Consider the following 12,801-nt stretch of genomic DNA (forward strand, 5'->3'; position numbering starts at 1 on the left):
CTCCATCTGTTTTTGCATTTCATCATCCAATTCGCACCAAAACTCAGCTGTACAACATTGCATCATCTATGGCAAATCAAAAATTCGCGCGCTAGGAGTGGAATTAATTGAACCTGAGCCTGGCATTCAACTTATTGAAGCTTGTTTCGCATCTGTTTTGGACTTAAACGCGTGAAGAACATCAACATCTCCACTGCCATTCCAGGTTTCCATTTTTTCGAATCTCAAGTTTTGTTCGATTGTTGTGTGCATATCGTAGAGCATAGAATGTGGATTGAAGTGATGCTTTTGGTTTTGCGAATGGATTAGTGTAGAGGAAGAAATCTTGATTTGAAGTTTCGAATCCAAACCCTAACTCGATCGATCCGTAGGATTTAGGAACTTTTAGGTTAAATTAGGTTGATATTTGGATTGTGCGTAGTGAGACGGTTCCAACGAGTATGCGTTTGCTCATTTTGGTGTTGGTTCATTGTTCATCGAGTTCTTGCTATTTCTGGAAATTGCTGAGTAAAAACGATGAAGGTTGAGTGTTTGATCTGAAAATCCATTTGAAAATTCAAATAAGACGTTTACCGCCCGCGCCAGTTATTTACAACTATGCCACTGCAATTTCATTTTAATTAATTTAATTCTAAAAAATTCATTAAAAATTATAAACACCTTAGAAAATTCATAAAAACTCATAAAAAAATCATAAAAATGTGTGGATTTTTTCTTTGACTTCCTTGTTGACTGTAGGATTTTTTTGACCTATTGGTTGAAGTTGTGCATGGTAATATTTGTGTTTGACTTAGGTTTGTTTCACATGTGCTATATTTGATACATTCTACCATTTTGATTGGGAAATTCTCATATTCTAAAATAAATGCCTGAAAATTTTTGTGGTAATTGTAGACTGGTTGATGTTTATTTCCATGTACACTTTGTGAATTTTTGATTCCTGGTGATTGAGTTATGAATTTTGGAACTTAGGTGTGACAATTTGTGTCACACCTCATTATGTCAACTTGCTGGATTTATTTGAGTGACTTAGACTTGGTGAAATGATGTGAAATTTTACATGGAGATTCATTAACATGTTAAGATGCTATGTGAATTTTTGTGGAATTTTATGTGGCATTTTCAATTTGATTGCTATTTTTCATCTCTGTTGGTCAAATGTGCAAGCTTGTGTGACATGTGTTTGAAATATCCTTGTGAAATGCTCATATGGTATTGAATGATCATGAAATTTGGTATGATAGTTGTAGACACATGATGTGACATCCCTGTTTTGGTCCCACTCATTTCTTTACTGTTTTCATTGACTTGTGAATTTTTGAAGTGAATGCATGTGTTGATGTTGTGATTTGGAGCATAAAATTGTGTCTGTTTTTGTTGATTTTCATTGACATGGTTCCCTTTGACCAATTAAGCTGAAATTTGGTGTGCCATACCTTGATTAGGTCCTGTTTAGGTGTAAATTATTTGAGGATTTTTGGAATTGTTTTGATATGGAATTGGGTGCAATAGTTCTGTTTGGATGTTTTGTGTTCCATTTGACATAAGTTGAATTGTTTTATGCATAAAATGAATATGATGAATGATATAGACATGGGACTAATTGTGTTGGCTCTTGTTTGACATTAATTTGACTTTGGTTGGATATCCCTTGCTGTTTAGGAATTTTTCTTGCCTTTGGACCCTAGGCTTGGCCTAGTGGTCTAGTTTCTAACATTTGATTGAGTTTTCAGGATGAAAAGGTGCAATGCTTATGGAGAATGATCCAAGTCAATTCAATTGATGTTGTTTGATGTTTGTACACTAACATAACTTTGTTTTGTAGGTTGTGAAGTTTGGGCTTGAGCTCATAGCTTGCCTTTGTTGTGCATTAGTTTGTATAGTCTGACTGATTAATACTTGCTGTTTATTTTTGTCTGTCTGAGTACTAACTGTGTTTGACTGTTTCCAGGTACTTTTAGTTGCTCAGTTCCTTGTGAACTTTTGCTTTGCTTTGCTTAAGCAACTTGCATTGAGGTATAACTTCCTAACTTCATGTAGTCTGGAGACCCGGTCTGTTATTTGACCGGGCAAACTGTCTGAAGTCCTCCTTAAGAGGCAATGGTTGTGATTGTTTAAAATTGTGCCTAAGCAGGTAAAGTCCTTAATCAAGGCAATTGGTGGAAGGTAGGGATATGCAATCTATCCCCCACTATTCAGTTGAGTCTTCTCCTTGCTCCCATTACATGGTTGTAGCATTGAGATCACAAGCCCAGGATCTTGTGCGGTGCACATTGTGTCAGAGTCTCTGAGTATAGAAGGGTTCCCCCATTCTGGACCCATGCTCATTTGTCAGAAGCTCTCCCTGGTTAGGGATAAGAGCTGTGAGGTCTGATCCTCACTTCATCCTTTCATCTGCTTCACCTTAGCCTCGTAATGGCAAGGTTAAGAGCAAACACAGCCCGTACAGACGACTTGCTGAGGCAGTCAAACCTATTGTGTGAGCCACTTGTTTGGTTATAGTGCGTGCTATGTGGATATCTGTTTGAGATGCTTGTTCTCATTGGATGTATGCTTGAATTATTCTGTATGCTTGTGTGCTTGCTTCTTTCCTGGATAGGAGTAGTTTGCTTATGCAAGTAGGATAGAAAACCGAACTTAGGGTAAACGATGCATGACAACACTAGGCTCGAGTCCAGCTCCCTAGTAGTGTGTCTTTCCCTGGTTTCTGGCTAGCAATTCAGTCCCTTTCAGGGGAACTACATCGCCCTGATCCTCGTTCCAGACGAGGTATGTAGGCAGGGGGTCGTGCGAGACCTCTCCGGGCAACCTTTTTCTTTTTATTTATGTTTGCTTGTTATCTGATTGTGTGTTTTGGTTCGGATGCCGACGTAAGTCCATTGATTGGCAGTCGGGCTCCACGTTTGCCCTTTTGAGTGTGTTTTGGTTCGGATGCCGACGTAATTCCATCCAGTGGTTGTCGGGCTCCATGTTTGCCACCCTTGCTTGTTTGTATGTTTTGTGTTGTTTGGCGTGTGTAAGCCGAACTACAGTGGCTCTGATTCTTGTTCCAGACAAGATATGTAGGCATAAGGTGCGATACCTTATCGAGCTCGTTCCTCTTAACCCCACCTGCGTTCCCTGTGTGTGTGTGATGTCTAGCAACCTTTTCTTTTCTTAGAACGTGGATCCCGTCGAGTACGACGGACGTGAGGGGTGCTAATACCTTCCCCTTGCGTAACCGACTCCCTTACCCTTTCTCTCTGGTCGCGAGACCATTTCCTTTCCAGGTTTCTCTGAGCGTTTCCTTTCCCTATCTTGGGATAAATAACGCGCAGTGGCGGCTCTGTGTGTGTTTTTATTTGAGCCTCGCCGGTTGATTTTCGCAGGATGCGACAGCTGGCGACTCTGCTGGGGACCCTACAAGATGTAGACCTATGCTGGTCCATCGTCCCTAAGCGAGTCCTTCCTAGCGTTTTAGGATTAGTTTGGGTTGCTTATTGTGTGTTATTTATTGCATTTATTATTCTAACCGGTGTATATATTTGCATTAAATATTTGCATGCATCATACTATCATATTGTTGCCGTCCTCTGTGCAGGTGGTTCCTCTGTTTGGGGTGGGTGTTCCGAGTGGGGCTAAAACCCAGGCCCGAGTATACACCTAGGACTAGTGTGGTCTCATGTCGCCTCTTTCGTGTTAGGTTAACACGTGCCTGGCAGCATGATGTACCACAAGCCGGACGAGGTTCATTTGATAGTGCTTGCCTCTGTGGGTATTCCACTTGGGTTGAGTTACTTCATTTGAGCTGTTGACTCTGGTGACCGATCATTTCCCGGATCTTTGGTTTAGACGACCTCAGGAGAGCTACAATGGCACACCCGAAAGGGCAAACCCATTGAGTATCTCCGCCCGATTGTCGAGACTATTATCCGCCTTAGGATGACCTGATTAGAATTTACCTGTGAGGGGAGGGTGATTCTGTCAGATGCATAATCAGATGGGCTCAGATGGTGACTTTTGTTCCATGGGTCTTATTTATAAGTCGGATTTATGGCCGTTTATTTCAGAGACGCCGGAGTGCTGTCCGTGATTTATCAGTGGGGATCCGTTTATTTCAGGATTCCCCGGGCCGAGATATTTATCAGTGGGGATCCGTTTATTTCAGGATTCCCCGGGCCGATTCAGAGGGTTGTGAATGTCTGCTCAGAGATTGATGATGATGATGATGATGTATCTTTCTTCCGTTTATTTCGGAACCCGTGGATCAGATTTGTGATGGTGCACTCCTCAGATGGTTATGATCAGTTCAGAGACCAGATTTAGTGCAGATGATCAGATGGCTTGGAGGATGGCAACGCATTGCATTCATTCATCAGCATCATTACATTTTGCATTAATTGCATCTAACACATGTTTACCCATATGCAGGGACATTTTTGATCGAGATCCTGGTTGAGAGATTTCTTTGCTCAGAGATGAGGACCGGTTTGAAGCCCGATGTTGTCTACAGTTTCTTCGATCCTGAGATTGGTGTGCTGAAGGAGATGATAGCATTGATTACTCCCGACCATGTGGGGATGTTCAGAGAGGCATATGGTAGTATCCTGAAGATGGCTTTCAGACTCAGTGATAGTGACAGAAGCGCCATTCATACTCTTCTCCAGTTTTATGACCCTGGGCTGAGATGTTTTGTATTTCCAGACTATCTGTTGGGACCTCTGATGGAGGACTATGCTAGCATCCTGGGTATTCAGATCCGTGATCAGATTCCTTTTCATGTCACCAGAGCAGAGCCAGATGTCCTTGGAATTTCACGTGCTCTTTATTTGAGTCCGGAAATGGTCAAGGAAGGATTGAAGGAAAAGGGGAAGCTACCCGGGTTTCATTTGAGTTTCTTGGAGGCTAATGCCAAGGAACATGTTGCTATGGGTAACTGGAAGACTGTTTGTGCTCTGATTGCTGTGAGCATTTATGGGATTGTTCTGTTTCCTAATCAGAAGAATTTTGTGGACCATAATGCTATCAAATTGTTCATGCAGAGAAACCCTATTCCTACTCTGGTCGGAGATGTTTACTACTCGGTGCATAACAGGAATGAGAAGAGGCGTGGTGGCTTGATCAGATGCTGTTCTCAGTTGCTCTTCCGATGGTTTATGGGGTATTTGCCTTCTCGAGGTGCCTTTGTTCAGATCGATCCCAGTGTCAAGTGGTCCTTCAGGTTGATGGGTTTGCGGGCTGATGATATTGCTTGGACTCATAATGGTTTGGCTGGAAGAGATTTTATATGCAGTTGTGGGAGTTTACCTAATGTGCCTTTGGTGGGAGTTCAGGGTTGCATTAATTACAACCCAATGCTTCTCAGGAGACAGATGGGGTTTGCTGTAGAGGGTCCTCCTCTCGGGCGAGAGATCCAGGAGTCCTTCTATTTCCCGATTGATGGTAACCAAACCAAGCTGAGGCAGGTATTGGATGAGTGGCGAGATATTCAGAGGAAGGGTAAGGTTCCTTATGGTAAGGTCAATAGTCGGTATTTTCCTTTGTTTGATGACTGGTTGCGGAAGAGGATTGAGGTTACATTTCTACCATTTCCGGGAGGTGATCCTGTGTGTCCTATGATTGAGGGTCCAAGTGCTTCTGTCAGCATGGAGGAATTCCTTGAGATGAAAAGGGCTAGAGATCAGTTACTTACAGAGAAAGTGGAATTGGAGATAAGTGTTGCTCGGTTTCAGGCAGCTAATCAGGAGATCAAAACAAAGATGGAAGATCAAGACAAGCGACATGCCTTGGCAGCCAAGCGCTTTGAGATGGATACAGTTTACTATGGGAAGATCAGCCAAGCTTTAGCATCATCCAACAAGGAGCACGACATCACCAAGGAGAAGCTGTTCAGAGCGTCACAGGTCATTGAGGATGAGAAGAGGAGGCAAGTCCTTGTCCGAGATCAGAGGGATGCTAGAGCTCGAGTTCTGGCTGCAGAGTGGGAAGCGGAGAAAGCAAAGATCAGGGCTGAGAGAGATCACTACATGGCTGAGAGAGATCACTACTTCAGGCAAATGAAGATTCATCAGAAGGAAGTTGGAAGACTGCAGCAGGAGAACACCGAGCTCAGGTTCGCCGCAGAGTTCGCGAAGATGGTTGATGATATAGGGCCATCTGGGGGACCCTCATCCAGTTAGATCTTTCATTTGTGTTGGATTACCGTCAGGCTTGTTGACGGAATTCACTTGCTTGTATTTCTTTCCCTGATTCTGGAGGATTGTATCTGATTTTATCTGATTTGATGTATGACTATGGCACTGTTTGTGCACTTTTGGCTATGTGATAGTTATTTTTCAGTCAGTGATTGATCTTCAAGCTTTATTTGCTTTACCGTATGCACTCACACAAGCACACACATGGTTGGAGGTATCATGCTAAATCATATCTTCGATCTGCACGATGAAATTGAATGCTGAATATAAGAATCTTGCTGCTGGATTATTATTTGTCTCGATGATGCCAGGATCAAGAGACGAAGTGTCCCTCATGTGGATGGACATTGCATTCATGCATAATAACTTGTTTTTTGTTTTGCAGGTGTCAGTTTCTAACCTGTTTTGATTGACGCAGGAAGGATGAATCCGCCCAACGCCGATATCCTCGAGCTGAAAGAGATGGTGAGGGATTTGTTCAGTGTTGTGCAAGGGCTTGCCTTGGGGCAGAAAGCCATGGCCGAGAGATTAGAAAGGATTGAGGGCTGGATGATCAAGGAGAAAGTTCAGGGAAAGGCCCTGTCATCTGAAGTAACAAATCCCTCTGGCTCTGTAGCAAAGAAGCCCTTTGGCCATGGTCATCTTGAGAAGGAAGTGGAATCAGGTGGTGTGCAGGCCCAGAGAGAACGCGGTAAGGATCGTTATCACCCATATGTTGATACGGTAACAATCCCTACTAGTAATCAATCTGCACAACAACGGCAACCACCACCTCAACGGAGGACCCAAAGAGCAGTGGGCCAAGTGAGAAGGAGGACGACAGATCGTCATTTCAATAAGCCGCCTGTGACTTACGCCTCTCTGTTCAAAAAGTTGATGGATCTTGGATTGGTGCAGCCAAGGATGTTGACTCTGTTGAAACCTGATCAGAGGCCTGCCGGTTACGATGAGAATGTCAGGTGCGAGTTCCATGCTGGGGCACCCGGACATCACATTGAGGATTGCAAAGCTTTTAAGCATGTGGTCCAAGATTTGGTGGATTCTAAAGCCATCAATTTGGCGCTGATGTCGGATGTTAATGCTAACCCCATGCCGGTGCATGGCCCTATGGGGGTGAATGTGATGTCCAAGGACAAGAGGAAAATAGATGAAACGAATGGGGATCAGCTAAAAGCTCCGATGTTTGTGGTTCAGGGACCTCTGATGAAAAATGGAGCTTTCCCCAATGTTGATACTTGTTGTGCGGTCGTCGCCGCAGAGAGGGGTGTACTGATGGGGGATATGACCCAGAAGATGAAGGGAGTGGAAATGGACAGTGGAAAATTTGAAACACCCAATCTGGTAGCTGGAGCCATCAAGGTGAAAAATGCCATCGGTGTTGAAAAAGAGAAAAAACCGTCCGTGTCTTCTTACAAACAGGCACTGGAAATGTTGAGAAATGGAGGGATTCCAGGCTGGGGAAAAATCATCGGCATTGTGGTAAAGGCGGATATGTTTGGGATTGGTTATCATCCCGGTCAAGATTCGTCTGAGCAGAATAGGGGACGTCGTTCGTCGTTCACCTTTGTCAGTGCTGGAATGTTAGATTCGGATCACGCCTGTGCGGTAGGTGGAGAAACTGACAGTGACTGGGAGATTGATCAATGGATAAAATCGTGTGTACCAGGAAGCTGGAAGGCTTAAAAGATCAGCACTGACACTCGTCCGGAAGAGTAATATTTCTTGTTTTCAGTCTTTATCTGCATGAAAGCCATATGTGTTGCCCGACGCGTAATGGTCCATTGTAAGGGCCACATCATGTTTAAAATTTGCAAATTCTGCATCATGAATAAAAGGATGTTTTTCAGTCAAAAAGCGGTGTTCCCTGTTTTTCATTTATTTTTGCAGTTTAAAAACAAATAAAAATGGCAATGTTTGTTTTCATTTTTCTTTTTTGATTTGTCTCGTTCCGAATTCAAAAATAATTCTCCGGATCTCATTGATAACAATTTGGTTACCCCTCATATGACTTCGACAAACCGAGCAATCATGCCGAAGAAGAAGGCGAAGAAGATTGTGATCTGCTGGAATTAGCCAGGTTGTTGAAACAAGAGGAGAAGGTGATTCAGTCGCAGAAAGAGCGAGTTGAGATTGTTAACCTGTACACCGCCGAGGTCAGAAAGGAAATGAGAATTGGAGCCGCTTCAGAGGCGAGTCGAGAGCAGAATGGTAGCATTGTTGAAAGAGCATGTGGATGCCTTCACCTGGTCATGTCAGGATATGCCAGGGTCGGATACCGGTGTCGTTGTGCACAAGCTACCATGGAGAGAAGATTGTCCTCTAGAGAAGCAGAACGCCGGTGCCTATATCAGAGAGCCATGGTGACTTTGTTTCATGATATGATTCGTCATGAAATCGAATGCTATGCTATGACATGATAGCAAAGTCCCAAACAGAAGAGGGGCATCTGGCAGACTGGGGCAAGTCGTTTGACCAGTTGAAATGATTCAAACTGAGGTTGAATTTAGATAAGTGCACTGTCAGGGTGCGGTCCGGTAAGATGTTGGGGTTCATCCTAAGATGTAAGGGAGGAATCGAGGTTCATCCTGCAAAAAAAAAAAAAAAAAAAAAAAAAAAAAAAAACAAGAGAAAAAAAGAAAAAAAAGAACAATAAGAGAAACGCCTGAACCGAGAAAGAAAAAGAGAGGTTCGTGGTCTATTAGGTAGATTGAACTACCTGTCATGGTTCACATCTCATCTAACAGCCACGTGTGAACCTATATTCAAGATGTAAGGAAAAAAATTTAAACGGTCAGGTGAAATAATGATTGCCAAGGGGCATTGAAAGAATAAAAGGAAAAGTCGCAGGAACCTCTGATTCTGACGCCTCCTGTGGAAGGAAATTGTTAATCTGTACTTAACGGCCTTCGAGGGGTCTACGAGGTGTATTGGGTCAGCATGACGAGTCTTGTCGAAAAGAGCATGCAATTTACCTTAGCAAAAAGTTTACCGACTGTGAAACAATACATTCACTGTTCGAGAAAACTTGCTGTACTTTGGCATAGGCTGCTCGCCGACTGAGACAGTTTATGCTGGTTCATACCACGTTGTGGATGTCTAAGACGGATCCGATCAAGTATGGGTTTGAGAATTCAGCAATAACCGGATGGGTTGTGAGAGTGCAAAATAATGTTGACTGATTTGGGATACTCTCAGAAAGCGATCAAGGGGTGTATTGTCTGATTACATCGCCCCGCAACCTGTTGAGGATTATCAACCGATGAAGTTTGAGTTCCCTGATGAGGATATCTCGAGGTGCTCCAATCGAAAGATTGAGAGTAACCGATCCCGGAGGAGGGGCCTGACCCTGAATCCGAACGGATTCTGATGTCTGATGGGGAGGTTAAGGTGAATAAGTTTTTGTTGCCCGGATAACGTTTGAAGGCACCGACGGTGTGATTGAGTATGAAACCGTATCCTGGGTATCGGACGTCGGTGCGCACATCTACTGGGGCAACTCCTTTCTCGTTGGTATATGGGATGGAGGCTGTATTACCTATTGAGGTTCAGATTCTCTCTTTGAGAGTCCTGATGGACGTAAAGTTGCAAGAGGCTGAATGGGTAAGAACCCGGTACGAAGAGTTGAGCCTGATTGAAGAAAAGAGGCTGGCAGCCATCTGTCATGGGCAGTTATACCAGCAAAGGATGAAGCGTGCTTTTGACAAGAAGGTGCGGCGTCGGGTATATCACGTAGGTGATATGGTGCTGAAAAGGATCCTTCCTCCTCAAAACGATAGAAGAGGCAAATGGACACCGAATTATGAAGGTCCATTCGTGGTCAAAAAGGTTTTCTCTGGCGGAGCCTTGTTGTTAACGACCATGGATGGCGAGGATTTTCCATCCCTTGGGAATGCGGACGCAGTTAAAAAATACTTCGTATAATTGACCCGCTGGACGAAAAGAATAAAATAGTCCAGGCAAAAATGGGCATCCCGGCGAACCAAAAACAGAAAGAAAGGTTCGGGCAAAAATTAGGGATAAAAAGGAAAAAATGTACACCCGGCAAGTCGAAAACCTGAAAAGGCGACTTGGGCAAAAAGGGGTATCCCGGTGGACTGAAAACCCGAAAGGGCGGTCCAGGCAAAAGAGGGATTGAAACGAACAACTGCGTCTAGCATGGTCGTTTGCGCTTTGGTTAAAGCATCACGGATAATACCCGGTAGGGATCAGTTGGAATCGTCTTGTTCAGAAGGCAGAAAGCATGGAGAGTCTGAGGACATATGGGGTGTAACCGAGTTGGAACTCGATGAGATTACGGGTTTCACATTGCCATTAGGATAGATTTTTCCTTTTGTGCGCAATTACCTCTTTTCAGGAATTGCTTCCTTTTGTATTGCTCGGTTTGAGCCACATTTTTCAATCAATAAAATGCATATTCAGTCAAATAACTTTGTTTTTTGTTTTCATTACCGCTTTGATTGCAAAAACATCCGATTATTGTGATAAAGAATCTTGCATTTTAAGACATACAGGTCCCTTCCAATGCATGTTTATAAGATTGAAAGCTTGAAATTTTATGCGGAAGGTTGAGTGACCCAAGTGTTGAAATCTTGACACGCCTGGGGCACGGTTTTATCTAACGATCTGTTTTGCAGGAACTGTTAGATATTTTCACTCACTTGCAGGTTGTGAGGCGGAAGCTTTGTAATAGATCCCCAGAGAGTTCGATCAGGAACGAGTGTATGGGAAAGGATGACGAGACGTACGATGATCCTTGATTTTAATCAAGAAGACTCTTCAAAATCTGAGGATTTGAAAGTTTGTGAAAATTCCCCGCAGGGTTCGATCAGGAACGAATGGGTAGAGAAGCAGTGCGAGACGTCGAGACGTCCGACGACCTTGGAATTAATCAGGAAGACTCTTCAAAGTTGGAAGATTTGAAAGTATGTAATTCCCCGCAGAGTCCGACCAGAGACGAATGAAGAACGGGGAGACGACGTCGAGACGTCCGACGACCTTTGGAATTAATCAAGAAGACTCTTCAAAGTCGGAAAATTGGAATTTCGGTATACATTCCAGGAGTACGTTTCTCGTCGAGCGCGGGGCGATTGGGAATACAAGATGATGGAGCAGAAAAAGTCCAGACGAGTCTGGGAGTTCTCAAAAGTGGAAAGCTGATACGAGTTTGGGAGGTGGATACCATGGTTCGACGAGTCGACGGGTGTTCTATACCAACTTTTCTCATTTCCCCAGCGGAATCCCCAAGCAGAATCAGAGGACTAGCTCCCCAGCAGATCCAAAGTCTGTGATCCCCAGCCGAGTCGTGATGGTTATCCCCGGCAGAGGTAAAACGGTGTTTCCTCAGCAGCCAGGCCCGAAGGTTGCTATTCCCCGAGTGGAGCGGGTTTCAATGAAATATATCTCCAGCAGTGTTCATCCTACCAGTGGATCGGATAATTTTCCGGAGCAGGCCGATATCTGCATCCCCAGCCGAGTTTATTCTACCTATGGATTGCATGAGTTGTCCCCAGCGGAGTAGCATTCATTTTCCCTAGCAGGGTCAGGATGGTTATCCCCAGCGGGTGTCAGATCGATGCTTCCCCGGTCTCAGGTCTGGAGGTGGCTGTTTCCCAGCGGAGTGTTTGTGAGCATTTCCCCAGTAAAGTCGTCAGGTATCTGTGAGGGTTTTCCCAAAGCAGAGTCGGGATTGATATCCCTGGCAAGTCAAAGACTGTTGTATCCCCACAGAGTGTGGGTGGTTCTTATCCCCAGCAATCCCCAGGTGGATTGGGTGCAAAGGAGGTGCTTCCCCAGCAAGGGTTACCTTTTCCCAGCAACAGTGGTATTCCCCAGCAGGGTGGAGTTGGAGCAATGGCGAGTTCCTCAACGCAGTGTCTCGTACTTCCCAGCAGAATCCCTTGAGGGGGACGCTTTTTATGCATTCATCATGTAGCGTAAGCATAGCATATTGCATAGAAAAATAAATCGCGTAGCATTTCCATGATTATGGAGCATTACGCAGAAAAATCAATCATGCATCATATTGCAAGCATAAGCTGGTCTCAAGCTGTGGTTACCGTTTGAGAGGTGGTTTTGCCCAGAGCAAGGTGTTACTCCGAGGAGTTCAGTATCGTGATTGATCAAAGGTATTTCCCCAGTAGTGCGATACTGGAGGAGTTTTTCCGTCGGGCAGAGATGGAAAGGTTACGCGATCAGCGCAATTCAAGCCGTGGTTACCGCTTGAGGATTGGTTTTGCCGGACAGTGAAGACGATACTCCGAGGAGTTCAGCATTGTGAGTTTGGAGCAACAGTATTTCCCAGTCATCAGTAAGTGTCTGGTCGAGCTTTCTTTGGTGTCAGTAAACATCATCATTCGATGTCCAGTAAACGTCAAGTTATTTCCCAGTCATTGTTTGATGTCCTGTCAACATCATTGTTCGATGTCCTGTCAACATCATTGTTTGATGTCCTGTCAACATCCTTGTTTGATGTCCTGTCAACATCCTTGTTTGATGTCCTGTCAACATCCTTGTTTGATGTCCTGTCAACATCATTGTTTGATGTCCTGTCAACATCCTTGTTCGATGTCCTGTCAACATCATTGTTTGATGTCCTGTCAACATCATCGTTCGATGTCCAGTAAACGTC

The sequence above is a fragment of the Lathyrus oleraceus genome, chromosome 2 (assembly GCF_024323335.1).
Source record: "Lathyrus oleraceus cultivar Zhongwan6 chromosome 2, CAAS_Psat_ZW6_1.0, whole genome shotgun sequence".
NCBI lineage: Eukaryota > Viridiplantae > Streptophyta > Magnoliopsida > Fabales > Fabaceae > Lathyrus > Lathyrus oleraceus.